At 45.8% G+C, this 15964-nt stretch overlaps 7 non-coding genes across 7 annotated transcripts; all 7 read right to left on the bottom strand.

The window, feature by feature from the left end:
* Positions 1-1045: 1045 nt before the first annotated feature.
* Positions 1046-1236, bottom strand: LOC142718124 (U2 spliceosomal RNA). The gene has a single exon (XR_012872260.1). It is a non-coding gene; the product is annotated as a U2 spliceosomal RNA (small nuclear RNA).
* A 1344-nt stretch (positions 1237-2580) lies between these two features.
* LOC142718123 (U2 spliceosomal RNA) lies at positions 2581-2771 on the bottom strand. The gene has a single exon (XR_012872259.1). It is a non-coding gene; the product is annotated as a U2 spliceosomal RNA (small nuclear RNA).
* Positions 2772-4115: 1344 nt separating this feature from the next.
* Positions 4116-4306, bottom strand: LOC142718122 (U2 spliceosomal RNA). Its single transcript, XR_012872258.1, has one exon. It is a non-coding gene; the product is annotated as a U2 spliceosomal RNA (small nuclear RNA).
* Positions 4307-5654: 1348 nt separating this feature from the next.
* On the bottom strand, positions 5655-5845 carry LOC142718120 (U2 spliceosomal RNA). Its single transcript, XR_012872257.1, has one exon. It is a non-coding gene; the product is annotated as a U2 spliceosomal RNA (small nuclear RNA).
* Positions 5846-7185: 1340 nt separating this feature from the next.
* LOC142718118 (U2 spliceosomal RNA) lies at positions 7186-7376 on the bottom strand. The gene has a single exon (XR_012872254.1). It is a non-coding gene; the product is annotated as a U2 spliceosomal RNA (small nuclear RNA).
* Positions 7377-8718: 1342 nt separating this feature from the next.
* Positions 8719-8901, bottom strand: LOC142718130 (U2 spliceosomal RNA). Its single transcript, XR_012872267.1, has one exon. It is a non-coding gene; the product is annotated as a U2 spliceosomal RNA (small nuclear RNA).
* A 6280-nt stretch (positions 8902-15181) lies between these two features.
* LOC142718117 (U2 spliceosomal RNA) lies at positions 15182-15372 on the bottom strand. The gene has a single exon (XR_012872253.1). It is a non-coding gene; the product is annotated as a U2 spliceosomal RNA (small nuclear RNA).
* Positions 15373-15964: the final 592 nt, after the last annotated feature.

Raw genomic sequence — 15964 nt, 5'->3', positions numbered from 1 at the left:
ATGCCCACAGCCACCCCTTGTTCCTTCACACCTTGTATCAGCTGTAATCCAGTCCAGTCCAGTCCAGTGCTGCCTGCTGAGCAGCACTGACCAACACTGCCTGGGCCCAGGCTTTTATCTATCTCTGAGGCAGGCCCCATTATGATGTCAGAAAGCTGGCTCTGGAATCCTGAGGGCTCCACTATGACACGTGCAAAGTTCCGTCTGAACTTTATATAAGACGGTGCGGCTCAGTCAGTCACTCAGTGTTGCCTGAGAGGGCAACACTGCAACAGCCGGCCGCCAGGCTGTCTTTTTTTTGCACATTTATTTGCCTCCAGGAGGCCACAAGAGGGAGACAAGGGACTGCAAAATGGAAAATAGGCATCCACCAACTTTACAGACAACTTCTCTTTGCTCCTACAACCTCCATCCTTGCACAGTTTGTTATTCTTCCAGGTAACATAGTAACAAATCCAAATTGCTGCTCTCTTTGTAGGCAAGCAAGGGTTTGTTGCAACTGCAATTCTTACTTCTTCTTGGAAATGTAGGGACGACAGTACATTCCATCACATCCATCTAGTGTACACAGGTAGGTCCATTGTGGCGGGCGGGCTGCTTTAATGGCTGTTTGCTGTTCCCCCTACTCCACTCCACTATTTGACTGTGGTGCTGCATCAATCAATCAGTGGCTGGCTCAGGTGCAGCTCTTTAACCTACCTAAAAGGGAGGGCGGAGAGAAGACAAGGAAGGTGAATGAGCTGTTCCAATGTGAAATGCCGGAAACACAGAAACACAGAAGACACACACACACACACACACACACACACACACACACACACACACACACACACACACACACACACACACACACACACCAAGAGGTGGCAATGTATTAATTAATTGCATTTAATAAATGAGCTCATTATCACACATGACTGTACAAATGCATTGTCCAACAGGTGTTGAAATAATGGGATTAAAAGGGGAGATCCCATCAGAAAGACAAAAACAATAGCAAACACAAATAGCACTTTTGGAATCTGATTTTAGTCAACACATAAGGGAAGGGTGCACCGGTCCTGGAAATACTGCAATACCAGGTCAATGCGTGGAGTGGACAGAGCAAGCTCTATTTCCATCTCCCTGTTCTAAAAATCCATTTAATATATGGTCCCCAGATAGGGGACGTATCAGATATTAAACTGATAAGAACAGATACTACACTTGATCTTAGCCAAAAGGCCGAGAAGCGATAACCCGAGCGGCCCTTGCCTTGCCCGAGCCTGTCCCATACTGCTGTTCACCCCTTGCAGCGATTGATTCAGCCTACTCCTAGGCAATTCCATGGGGCCCTGCAGGCTCACACACATTTACAGCTACTAAGCGGGAGGGAGGTGAATAAAGGCCGGAGAGGAAGCTACACAGGATTTGCTTCTTTTGCTTGCACCACAATGCAGTGCTGAAAGAGGAGGAATCTACATAAAAACGCCTTCCTGGCAACGCCCAAATGCCCTCCTGCCATGCAGATAAACACTGGCAGCGGCAGCAAGTGCATGCCCACAGCCACCCCTTGTTCCTTCACACCTTGTATCAGCTGTAATCCAGTCCAGTCCAGTCCAGTGCTGCCTGCTGAGCAGCACTGACCAACACTGCCTGGGCCCAGGCTTTTATCTATCTCTGAGGCAGGCCCCATTATGATGTCAGAAAGCTGGCTCTGGAATCCTGAGGGCTCCACTATGACACGTGCAAAGTTCCGTCTGAACTTTATATAAGACGGTGCGGCTCAGTCAGTCACTCAGTGTTGCCTGAGAGGGCAACACTGCAACAGCCGGCCGCCAGGCTGTCTTTTTTTTGCACATTTATTTGCCTCCAGGAGGCCACAAGAGGGAGACAAGGGACTGCAAAATGGAAAATAGGCATCCACCAACTTTACAGACAACTTCTCTTTGCTCCTACAACCTCCATCCTTGCACAGTTTGTTATTCTTCCAGGTAACATAGTAACAAATCCAAATTGCTGCTCTCTTTGTAGGCAAGCAAGGGTTTGTTGCAACTGCAATTCTTACTTCTTCTTGGAAATGTAGGGACGACAGTACATTCCATCACATCCATCTAGTGTACACAGGTAGGTCCATTGTGGCGGGCGGGCTGCTTTAATGGCTGTTTGCTGTTCCCCCTACTCCACTCCACTATTTGACTGTGGTGCTGCATCAATCAATCAGTGGCTGGCTCAGGTGCAGCTCTTTAACCTACCTAAAAGGGAGGGCGGAGAGAAGACAAGGAAGGTGAATGAGCTGTTCCAATGTGAAATGCCGGAAACACAGAAACACAGAAGACACACACACACACACACACACACACACACACACACACACACACACACACACACACACACACACACACACACACAACAAGAGGTGGCAATGTATTAATTAATTGCATTTAATAAATGAGCTCATTATCACACATGACTGTACAAATGCATTGTCCAACAGGTGTTGAAATAATGGGATTAAAAGGGGAGATCCCATCAGAAAGACAAAAACAATAGCAAACACAAATAGCACTTTTGGAATCTGATTTTAGTCAACACATAAGGGAAGGGTGCACCGGTCCTGGAAATACTGCAATACCAGGTCAATGCGTGGAGTGGACAGAGCAAGCTCTATTTCCATCTCCCTGTTCTAAAAATCCATTTAATATATGGTCCCCAGATAGGGGACGTATCAGATATTAAACTGATAAGAACAGATACTACACTTGATCTTAGCCAAAAGGCCGAGAAGCGATAACCCGAGCGGCCCTTGCCTTGCCCGAGCCTGTCCCATACTGCTGTTCACCCCTTGCAGCGATTGATTCAGCCTACTCCTAGGCAATTCCATGGGGCCCTGCAGGCTCACACACATTTACAGCTACTAAGCGGGAGGGAGGTGAATAAAGGCCGGAGAGGAAGCTACACAGGATTTGCTTCTTTTGCTTGCACCACAATGCAGTGCTGAAAGAGGAGGAATCTACATAAAAACGCCTTCCTGGCAACGCCCAAATGCCCTCCTGCCATGCAGATAAACACTGGCAGCGGCAGCAAGTGCATGCCCACAGCCACCCCTTGTTCCTTCACACCTTGTATCAGCTGTAATCCAGTCCAGTCCAGTCCAGTGCTGCCTGCTGAGCAGCACTGACCAACACTGCCTGGGCCCAGGCTTTTATCTATCTCTGAGGCAGGCCCCATTATGATGTCAGAAAGCTGGCTCTGGAATCCTGAGGGCTCCACTATGACACGTGCAAAGTTCCGTCTGAACTTTATATAAGACGGTGCGGCTCAGTCAGTCACTCAGTGTTGCCTGAGAGGGCAACACTGCAACAGCCGGCCGCCAGGCTGTCTTTTTTTTGCACATTTATTTGCCTCCAGGAGGCCACAAGAGGGAGACAAGGGACTGCAAAATGGAAAATAGGCATCCACCAACTTTACAGACAACTTCTCTTTGCTCCTACAACCTCCATCCTTGCACAGTTTGTTATTCTTCCAGGTAACATAGTAACAAATCCAAATTGCTGCTCTCTTTGTAGGCAAGCAAGGGTTTGTTGCAACTGCAATTCTTACTTCTTCTTGGAAATGTAGGGACGACAGTACATTCCATCACATCCATCTAGTGTACACAGGTAGGTCCATTGTGGCGGGCGGGCTGCTTTAATGGCTGTTTGCTGTTCCCCCTACTCCACTCCACTATTTGACTGTGGTGCTGCATCAATCAATCAGTGGCTGGCTCAGGTGCAGCTCTTTAACCTACCTAAAAGGGAGGGCGGAGAGAAGACAAGGAAGGTGAATGAGCTGTTCCAATGTGAAATGCCGGAAACACAGAAACACAGAAGACACACACACACACACACACACACACACACACACACACACACACACACACACACACACACACACACACACACACAACAAGAGGTGGCAATGTATTAATTAATTGCATTTAATAAATGAGCTCATTATCACACATGACTGTACAAATGCATTGTCCAACAGGTGTTGAAATAATGGGATTAAAAGGGGAGATCCCATCAGAAAGACAAAAACAATAGCAAACACAAATAGCACTTTTGGAATCTGATTTTAGTCAACACATAAGGGAAGGGTGCACCGGTCCTGGAAATACTGCAATACCAGGTCAATGCGTGGAGTGGACAGAGCAAGCTCTATTTCCATCTCCCTGTTCTAAAAATCCATTTAATATATGGTCCCCAGATAGGGGACGTATCAGATATTAAACTGATAAGAACAGATACTACACTTGATCTTAGCCAAAAGGCCGAGAAGCGATAACCCGAGCGGCCCTTGCCTTGCCCGAGCCTGTCCCATACTGCTGTTCACCCCTTGCAGCGATTGATTCAGCCTACTCCTAGGCAATTCCATGGGGCCCTGCAGGCTCACACACATTTACAGCTACTAAGCGGGAGGGAGGTGAATAAAGGCCGGAGAGGAAGCTACACAGGATTTGCTTCTTTTGCTTGCACCACAATGCAGTGCTGAAAGAGGAGGAATCTACATAAAAACGCCTTCCTGGCAACGCCCAAATGCCCTCCTGCCATGCAGATAAACACTGGCAGCGGCAGCAAGTGCATGCCCACAGCCACCCCTTGTTCCTTCACACCTTGTATCAGCTGTAATCCAGTCCAGTCCAGTCCAGTGCTGCCTGCTGAGCAGCACTGACCAACACTGCCTGGGCCCAGGCTTTTATCTATCTCTGAGGCAGGCCCCATTATGATGTCAGAAAGCTGGCTCTGGAATCCTGAGGGCTCCACTATGACACGTGCAAAGTTCCGTCTGAACTTTATATAAGACGGTGCGGCTCAGTCAGTCACTCAGTGTTGCCTGAGAGGGCAACACTGCAACAGCCGGCCGCCAGGCTGTCTTTTTTTTGCACATTTATTTGCCTCCAGGAGGCCACAAGAGGGAGACAAGGGACTGCAAAATGGAAAATAGGCATCCACCAACTTTACAGACAACTTCTCTTTGCTCCTACAACCTCCATCCTTGCACAGTTTGTTATTCTTCCAGGTAACATAGTAACAAATCCAAATTGCTGCTCTCTTTGTAGGCAAGCAAGGGTTTGTTGCAACTGCAATTCTTACTTCTTCTTGGAAATGTAGGGACGACAGTACATTCCATCACATCCATCTAGTGTACACAGGTAGGTCCATTGTGGCGGGCGGGCTGCTTTAATGGCTGTTTGCTGTTCCCCCTACTCCACTCCACTATTTGACTGTGGTGCTGCATCAATCAATCAGTGGCTGGCTCAGGTGCAGCTCTTTAACCTACCTAAAAGGGAGGGCGGAGAGAAGACAAGGAAGGTGAATGAGCTGTTCCAATGTGAAATGCCGGAAACACAGAAACACAGAAGACACACACACACACACACACACACACACACACACACACACACACACACACACACACACACACACACACACACACACACAACAAGAGGTGGCAATGTATTAATTAATTGCATTTAATAAATGAGCTCATTATCACACATGACTGTACAAATGCATTGTCCAACAGGTGTTGAAATAATGGGATTAAAAGGGGAGATCCCATCAGAAAGACAAAAACAATAGCAAACACAAATAGCACTTTTGGAATCTGATTTTAGTCAACACATAAGGGAAGGGTGCACCGGTCCTGGAAATACTGCAATACCAGGTCAATGCGTGGAGTGGACAGAGCAAGCTCTATTTCCATCTCCCTGTTCTAAAAATCCATTTAATATATGGTCCCCAGATAGGGGACGTATCAGATATTAAACTGATAAGAACAGATACTACACTTGATCTTAGCCAAAAGGCCGAGAAGCGATAACCCGAGCGGCCCTTGCCTTGCCCGAGCCTGTCCCATACTGCTGTTCACCCCTTGCAGCGATTGATTCAGCCTACTCCTAGGCAATTCCATGGGGCCCTGCAGGCTCACACACATTTACAGCTACTAAGCGGGAGGGAGGTGAATAAAGGCCGGAGAGGAAGCTACACAGGATTTGCTTCTTTTGCTTGCACCACAATGCAGTGCTGAAAGAGGAGGAATCTACATAAAAACGCCTTCCTGGCAACGCCCAAATGCCCTCCTGCCATGCAGATAAACACTGGCAGCGGCAGCAAGTGCATGCCCACAGCCACCCCTTGTTCCTTCACACCTTGTATCAGCTGTAATCCAGTCCAGTCCAGTCCAGTGCTGCCTGCTGAGCAGCACTGACCAACACTGCCTGGGCCCAGGCTTTTATCTATCTCTGAGGCAGGCCCCATTATGATGTCAGAAAGCTGGCTCTGGAATCCTGAGGGCTCCACTATGACACGTGCAAAGTTCCGTCTGAACTTTATATAAGACGGTGCGGCTCAGTCAGTCACTCAGTGTTGCCTGAGAGGGCAACACTGCAACAGCCGGCCGCCAGGCTGTCTTTTTTTTGCACATTTATTTGCCTCCAGGAGGCCACAAGAGGGAGACAAGGGACTGCAAAATGGAAAATAGGCATCCACCAACTTTACAGACAACTTCTCTTTGCTCCTACAACCTCCATCCTTGCACAGTTTGTTATTCTTCCAGGTAACATAGTAACAAATCCAAATTGCTGCTCTCTTTGTAGGCAAGCAAGGGTTTGTTGCAACTGCAATTCTTACTTCTTCTTGGAAATGTAGGGACGACAGTACATTCCATCACATCCATCTAGTGTACACAGGTAGGTCCATTGTGGCGGGCGGGCTGCTTTAATGGCTGTTTGCTGTTCCCCCTACTCCACTCCACTATTTGACTGTGGTGCTGCATCAATCAATCAGTGGCTGGCTCAGGTGCAGCTCTTTAACCTACCTAAAAGGGAGGGCGGAGAGAAGACAAGGAAGGTGAATGAGCTGTTCCAATGTGAAATGCCGGAAACACAGAAACACAGAAGACACACACACACACACACACACACACACACACACACACACACACACACACACACACACACACACACACACAACAAGAGGTGGCAATGTATTAATTAATTGCATTTAATAAATGAGCTCATTATCACACATGACTGTACAAATGCATTGTCCAACAGGTGTTGAAATAATGGGATTAAAAGGGGAGATCCCATCAGAAAGACAAAAACAATAGCAAACACAAATAGCACTTTTGGAATCTGATTTTAGTCAACACATAAGGGAAGGGTGCACCGGTCCTGGAAATACTGCAATACCAGGTCAATGCGTGGAGTGGACAGAGCAAGCTCTATTTCCATCTCCCTGTTCTAAAAATCCATTTAATATATGGTCCCCAGATAGGGGACGTATCAGATATTAAACTGATAAGAACAGATACTACACTTGATCTTAGCCAAAAGGCCGAGAAGCGATAACCCGAGCGGCCCTTGCCTTGCCCGAGCCTGTCCCATACTGCTGTTCACCCCTTGCAGCGATTGATTCAGCCTACTCCTAGGCAATTCCATGGGGCCCTGCAGGCTCACACACATTTACAGCTACTAAGCGGGAGGGAGGTGAATAAAGGCCGGAGAGGAAGCTACACAGGATTTGCTTCTTTTGCTTGCACCACAATGCAGTGCTGAAAGAGGAGGAATCTACATAAAAACGCCTTCCTGGCAACGCCCAAATGCCCTCCTGCCATGCAGATAAACACTGGCAGCGGCAGCAAGTGCATGCCCACAGCCACCCCTTGTTCCTTCACACCTTGTATCAGCTGTAATCCAGTCCAGTCCAGTCCAGTGCTGCCTGCTGAGCAGCACTGACCAACACTGCCTGGGCCCAGGCTTTTATCTATCTCTGAGGCAGGCCCCATTATGATGTCAGAAAGCTGGCTCTGGAATCCTGAGGGCTCCACTATGACACGTGCAAAGTTCCGTCTGAACTTTATATAAGACGGTGCGGCTCAGTCAGTCACTCAGTGTTGCCTGAGAGGGCAACACTGCAACAGCCGGCCGCCAGGCTGTCTTTTTTTTGCACATTTATTTGCCTCCAGGAGGCCACAAGAGGGAGACAAGGGACTGCAAAATGGAAAATAGGCATCCACCAACTTTACAGACAACTTCTCTTTGCTCCTACAACCTCCATCCTTGCACAGTTTGTTATTCTTCCAGGTAACATAGTAACAAATCCAAATTGCTGCTCTCTTTGTAGGCAAGCAAGGGTTTGTTGCAACTGCAATTCTTACTTCTTCTTGGAAATGTAGGGACGACAGTACATTCCATCACATCCATCTAGTGTACACAGGTAGGTCCATTGTGGCGGGCGGGCTGCTTTAATGGCTGTTTGCTGTTCCCCCTACTCCACTCCACTATTTGACTGTGGTGCTGCATCAATCAATCAGTGGCTGGCTCAGGTGCAGCTCTTTAACCTACCTAAAAGGGAGGGCGGAGAGAAGACAAGGAAGGTGAATGAGCTGTTCCAATGTGAAATGCCGGAAACACAGAAACACAGAAGACACACACACACACACACACACACACACACACACACACACACACACACACACACACACACACACACACACACAACAAGAGGTGGCAATGTATTAATTAATTGCATTTAATAAATGAGCTCATTATCACACATGACTGTACAAATGCATTGTCCAACAGGTGTTGAAATAATGGGATTAAAAGGGGAGATCCCATCAGAAAGACAAAAACAATAGCAAACACAAATAGCACTTTTGGAATCTGATTTTAGTCAACACATAAGGGAAGGGTGCACCGGTCCTGGAAATACTGCAATACCAGGTCAATGCGTGGAGTGGACAGAGCAAGCTCTATTTCCATCTCCCTGTTCTAAAAATCCATTTAATATATGGTCCCCAGATAGGGGACGTATCAGATATTAAACTGATAAGAACAGATTTTTTTTTTTTTTTTTTTTTAAAACCATTTCAGTTAGTTATAAGCAACTTATAATGTTTCTCAAAACTTGAAAATCAAAACCACGTTGCTTCAAACTTAGCATCATTCTGGTTTGTTCTTTATTCATAATCAATTCACATAAACAATCACAAAAAAAACAGAACAATATTACCTACATCGTATCAGGAATTTCCATTTTTTGAACTTCCATATCCCCTCTGAATCTAAGCCACCACCATGCTGTCTATCCCACAAATATATGACGTAAAGTCTAGACAAAATCATCCTAATACACTCATTTACAGGCACTAATTTCCTTTTAAACACTAACAAGTTTCTCACATCCCACAAACTTTCCATCACACATGCCATAATTAACCACATAATTCTATCTTTCATACGACTACTTGCACCCATTCCAAACATTGCTACTTTCCAATTAACGAATTTTACCCCCGCCAGTTCTTTACACAAACCACCCACCCCTTTCCATACTTCATACGAATAGTCACAATCCCACAACATATGTCTCACACTCTCACTTGCTCCACATCCATCCCTCGGGCAAACCTCAGACCTAATAAGATCCCTTCTTTTCTGCACTTGCCTAACAGGTAGGATATTATGCAGCGACATCCACACAATATCACGCTGTCTGTTTGACAGACCACTCACCTTCAATTTACTCCATACACTCTGCACTTCATTAGACCTCAAACCTGCAATTTCACATGGAATTTCATTCGCACGTATTCTCTTCATCACCGCATTCTTATTTTTAAAACCACTCATTGGCACAGCAAGCAAGTCATTTTTCCTCACAAAAACCTCAATCCTCATATACCACACTGGACACTTGAAAGCCACAGGCACACTTGCATCTCTCTTTACCCAATTCAGACCATACAACATCCAACCAGCCAAGTATCTAATCATGAAACCAGTCTTGTTATTCCTCTGCACTAACACAGACACCACTTTGATATAATGCAAACCCAAAAATAACTCAACATTTGGGAAATCTAAACCACCATTCACACACATCTTATACACATACTCTCTCTTCAATTTTTCCATTCTACTCCCCCAAAAAAAGGTAAAAATCATCTTTTCCGTCTTCTTAATTTTATGGGTAGCAAAAGGGAAAACAACTGCACAAAAAAGTAAAATTGGTAATATAACAGCTTTAACTATCAGAATTTTTCCCGTCAGTGTCAAACTTCTCAGGCTCCAAAAGTTCAGCTTTCGTTCTATTCTCATACCACATTCATCCCAACTTTCAGTCCCTCTCAGATCCTCATTAAATTGCACACCCAATATTTTAATAGCACCCATCTCACACTTAACCCCATCCATTCTCACACACCTGTCACCAAAACACTTAAAGCTACATTTACCCCAATTCACTTTAAACGCAGACGCACTACAAAACAAACTCAACAACAATCTCGCTCTATTTATCTCCGCCTCCCTTTCACTAACAATCACCACATCGTCCATATAACCCAACACTTTCACAAATTTCCCATTACTCCCAGGGATTAATAACCCCCTGATAAATTTTTCCCTTCTAACCATACACAACAATACTTCAATCACACTAATGAACAGGACAGGGGACATAGGGCAACCCTGCCTGACACCTGACCTTATCCCCACTTTTCCACTCAGAAACCCATTTACGAGAAACTCACTTGTTACGTTCCTATACAAACCTTTCACTGCATACACAAACTTTCTCGGAAAACCCATTTTACACAGCACTTTAAACATAAACTCATGCGACACCCTATCAAATGCCTTTTCAAAATCCACAGATAGGACCATACATTTCTGCTTTCTATCCATACAGTCCCCAATCATATCCCTTAGTAACAACAAATTATCAGTCATACTTCTACCAGGCACTGCACACACTTGATCTTCATTCACCACTTCACCAACAACCTCACGCATCCTATTGGCCAATACTTTACTAAAACACTTATAATCAGAAGCCAACAAAGTAATTGGCCTCCAGTTTGCCAAGTTTTTCTTCTCACCTTTTTTATATATCAGCACAACCACACCTTCTTTCATAGATTCGCTCAGCACACCATGCTTCCACATATACTGACATACCGCAAGCAAATCCCCACCCATTATATCCCACATCCTCACATATAATTCAATTGGAATCCCATCCTTCCCAGGTGTTTTATTTTTATTTGCACTCATCACCACATTTCTCACTTCATCCATGGTAATATCACCACACAGAGACTCACGATCTTCCTCTCCAAGTTTATTTTCCAACCCATTCAAAACCTCATTCATCAAATCCTTATCATACCACTTCTCTCCATACAACTGGGTATAAAAACCTTCAACTTCACTCATCACATCCTTTCCAGAAACACACTCACCCCTATCATTCAATAATTCATCCATATCATCCTTTTTACCACATATTTTTTTGAAAAAGAATCGTGTGCATTTTTCGTCTTTGTCTAAGTTTTCCACTTTTGATGTATATATAATTTTTTTCCCTTTTTCCTCTAGTAAACGGCTACTTTCACTCCTTGCGTCCCTCATCAAATCACTCACATCCACCCCTAGCTCGCTAAGTTTTCTTAACCATTCTATTCTAACATTCAACTCATTATATTGGTTTCTTAGCATAGCTGCTTTTTTATAGCCCCATTTTTTAAAAAATTTTTTACATTCATTCTTCATCCAGTCCCACCACTCCAACACATTCCCAAAAAATTCCTGCCGCAATTTCCATCCTTTATAAGCATATATAAAAGCCTTCACAATTCTTTCATCCTCTAACAAACTTACATTTAGCTTCCATACGCCTGCACCACGCACTAAACGAGCATCCCCTTCAAAGGTTGCACACATACACACATGGTCAGAAAAGGTCACATCACGCTGCTGCAAACTTATACACCCCACATTTTTTGAGAAGAGCACCCGATCTATCCTTGATGTTACCCCTCCTCTATCAGATCTATAAGTGTCGGGTGGTGGCTTTCCCAAATGAACCTCAGCAGCATCTATAAAAGAAAAATCTTTGATTATTTGGTACAACTTTTTACCAGATACATCCATTTTTTCCCCCTCCGTCACACAGTTAAAGTCCCCAACCCAAATCGTGGGAATTCTCCCTGGCAAAAAAAAAGACAATTTCTCTAGGAGCTCTAATCTTTCTTCTTTTTTTGTTGCTCCATATATATTAATTACCCTTACCCTCCATCCTCTGACATTAATCTCTGCCAAAATACACCTCCCCACTTCCACCACAGTATAGCTCTCTAACTTTAAATTCCTATTCCCTAGCAAAATTCCTACACCATCATTTTTATTCATAGAGGAACCAGACCATATACATTGGCCATGTGGCCACTCCTGCTCAGGCACAGGTTCTGCTATTCCACATTCCTGCAAAGCATAAATATCAGCTCCTATATTTTTTAAAAAATCAAGGACTGCAGCCCTCCTGGGCTTAGATTTAATTTGTCGCACATTTAAGGATACGACATTACATAGAGTTTTGGTGGCCATACTTTGATTTTAGCAACCAAATATCCACAAACTGTCCATTTATATCTCAGCCTTTGCCTTCTGGAGGCGGGCAATTTAAGGTAAAGAGATGAGTCCCTTGACCTTCTTCCAGAAAAGGCTGATCCAAAGATATCATTGATGAAGGATATTCAGCATCTCTTCCAGGGGTAACCGGAGGTGACGCAGTCAACCTGGCCCTCTTGGCTCCCATGTCCAGAATCTCATCAGCAGGTCTGGTAACTGTAGTGAAGTCCCCTTGCTCTCCAAATTCCTCTGGGAACACCTCATCCAGACACCAAGAGACATCAGGATTCACAGGCACATCATCCTCAATTTCACCCTCACCCTGCAGCCCAGTCTGGACATCAGTTGGGTGAGGGAGATCTTCCTCGACAGGGGCTGCCTCCATACCTGCCCCTTCCTCCACTTGTACTTCTGCTAAAGTTGCAACTCCAGAGGCATGATGGACAATAGTTGCCTCATTTGCATATCCCATCAGCCCCGCCATCCCAGGCATCTCAGACACTCTGATTCTGGCTGCATCTGCATATGATTTTTTCCGCAGAGGGCAGTCTTTGAAGGCGTGACCTTCCACCTCACACAGGTTACAGACAATGCGATTAACACATTCCTTTGCTGCATGCCCCTCCTGATTGCACTTGGAGCACCTGCCCGTTTTCTGACACCCTTCTTTTGTATGGCCAAAAACCTTGCAGTTTCTACAAAATGGTGGACACCTGGGAAAGAACAAATATCCCCTATCTCTTCCAATGGAGAAATTTGAAGGAGGGAAATGAAAACCTCCTGGTTCCTCAATGCTTTGGCGAAAACGGACACGAAATTTGTATTTCCCGGTCCATAGCAATTCAGAGTTCAAGATTTTGTTTTCATACTTGACATATGCACAATGCCTGGACAAAAAGGCCACAATATCCTGCAGTGGTACATGTGCATTATACAAAAAAACCACCAAGAAGACTTCTCCTTCATCATAGAGTAAAACAAAAGAGAGTCCAGCAAGCTCAGGGTTATTAATATTTTCCATCAAGTTGAAATGCAGATTATGGCAAGCAGGTAAATCCATCAAGATCAAAGTATAATGACCAACCTTGTGCTCCTGCAGACAGAGAATCTTCGTCCGTTCCACCTTCAAAATTCCAAAAACGACATTGCGTACCAAATATCGCATATCCAGGGTTTTCTCCAATCCAGCATCCACTTCAATACGAATTCCATATTTGACCCGGGTTTCCCCGGCCTTAGCATGGCGCACAATTACGCCCATTGTCGATCGCCTTCCTGCCACTGGCTGTCTCCCTATAGCAACAAGCAGCTTAAGCCCCAAAGGGCGATGCTGCAGGGCCGAGAGTTCAGCACTGGACGCCTCTGGTTAGCCACTTGAGCTTAGCCAAAAGGCCGAGAAGCGATAACCCGAGCGGCCCTTGCCTTGCCCGAGCCTGTCCCATACTGCTGTTCACCCCTTGCAGCGATTGATTCAGCCTACTCCTAGGCAATTCCATGGGGCCCTGCAGGCTCACACACATTTACAGCTACTAAGCGGGAGGGAGGTGAATAAAGGCCGGAGAGGAAGCTACACAGGATTTGCTTCTTTTGCTTGCACCACAATGCAGTGCTGAAAGAGGAGGAATCTACATAAAAACGCCTTCCTGGCAACGCCCAAATGCCCTCCTGCCATGCAGATAAACACTGGCAGCGGCAGCAAGTGCATGCCCACAGCCACCCCTTGTTCCTTCACACCTTGTATCAGCTGTAATCCAGTCCAGTCCAGTCCAGTGCTGCCTGCTGAGCAGCACTGACCAACACTGCCTGGGCCCAGGCTTTTATCTATCTCTGAGGCAGGCCCCATTATGATGTCAGAAAGCTGGCTCTGGAATCCTGAGGGCTCCACTATGACACGTGCAAAGTTCCGTCTGAACTTTATATAAGACGGTGCGGCTCAGTCAGTCACTCAGTGTTGCCTGAGAGGGCAACACTGCAACAGCCGGCCGCCAGGCTGTCTTTTTTTTGCACATTTATTTGCCTCCAGGAGGCCACAAGAGGGAGACAAGGGACTGCAAAATGGAAAATAGGCATCCACCAACTTTACAGACAACTTCTCTTTGCTCCTACAACCTCCATCCTTGCACAGTTTGTTATTCTTCCAGGTAACATAGTAACAAATCCAAATTGCTGCTCTCTTTGTAGGCAAGCAAGGGTTTGTTGCAACTGCAATTCTTACTTCTTCTTGGAAATGTAGGGACGACAGTACATTCCATCACATCCATCTAGTGTACACAGGTAGGTCCATTGTGGCGGGCGGGCTGCTTTAATGGCTGTTTGCTGTTCCCCCTACTCCACTCCACTATTTGACTGTGGTGCTGCATCAATCAATCAGTGGCTGGCTCAGGTGCAGCTCTTTAACCTACCTAAAAGGGAGGGCGGAGAGAAGACAAGGAAGGTGAATGAGCTGTTCCAATGTGAAATGCCGGAAACACAGAAACACAGAAGACACACACACACACACACACACACACACACACACACACACACACACACACACACACACACACAACAAGAGGTGGCAATGTATTAATTAATTGCATTTAATAAATGAGCTCATTATCACACATGACTGTACAAATGCATTGTCCAACAGGTGTTGAAATAATGGGATTAAAAGGGGAGATCCCATCAGAAAGACAAAAACAATAGCAAACACAAATAGCACTTTTGGAATCTGATTTTAGTCAACACATAAGGGAAGGGTGCACCGGTCCTGGAAATACTGCAATACCAGGTCAATGCGTGGAGTGGACAGAGCAAGCTCTATTTCCATCTCCCTGTTCTAAAAATCCATTTAATATATGGTCCCCAGATAGGGGACGTATCAGATATTAAACTGATAAGAACAGATACTACACTTGATCTTAGCCAAAAGGCCGAGAAGCGATAACCCGAGCGGCCCTTGCCTTGCCCGAGCCTGTCCCATACTGCTGTTCACCCCTTGCAGCGATTGATTCAGCCTACTCCTAGGCAATTCCATGGGGCCCTGCAGGCTCACACACATTTACAGCTACTAAGCGGGAGGGAGGTGAATAAAGGCCGGAGAGGAAGCTACACAGGATTTGCTTCTTTTGCTTGCACCACAATGCAGTGCTGAAAGAGGAGGAATCTACATAAAAACGCCTTCCTGGCAACGCCCAAATGCCCTCCTGCCATGCAGATAAACACTGGCAGCGGCAGCAAGTGCATGCCCACAGCCACCCCTTGTTCCTTCACACCTTGTATCAGCTGTAATCCAGTCCAGTCCAGTCCAGTGCTGCCTGCTGAGCAGCACTGACCAACACTGCCTGGGCCCAGGCTTTTATCTATCTCTGAGGCAGGCCCCATTATGATGTCAGAAAGCTGGCTCTGGAATCCTGAGGGCTCCACTATGACACGTGCAAAGTTCCGTCTGAACTTTATATAAGACGGTGCGGCTCAGTCAGTCACTCAGTGTTGCCTGAGAGGGCAACACTGCAACAGCCGGCCGCCAGGCTGTCT

The sequence above is a fragment of the Rhinoderma darwinii genome, unplaced genomic scaffold, assembly GCF_050947455.1.
Source record: "Rhinoderma darwinii isolate aRhiDar2 unplaced genomic scaffold, aRhiDar2.hap1 Scaffold_4608, whole genome shotgun sequence".
Lineage (NCBI taxonomy): Eukaryota > Metazoa > Chordata > Amphibia > Anura > Rhinodermatidae > Rhinoderma > Rhinoderma darwinii.
The sequence above is the reverse complement of the archived record's forward strand: the minus strand, read 5'-3'. Positions and strand labels throughout refer to the sequence as shown.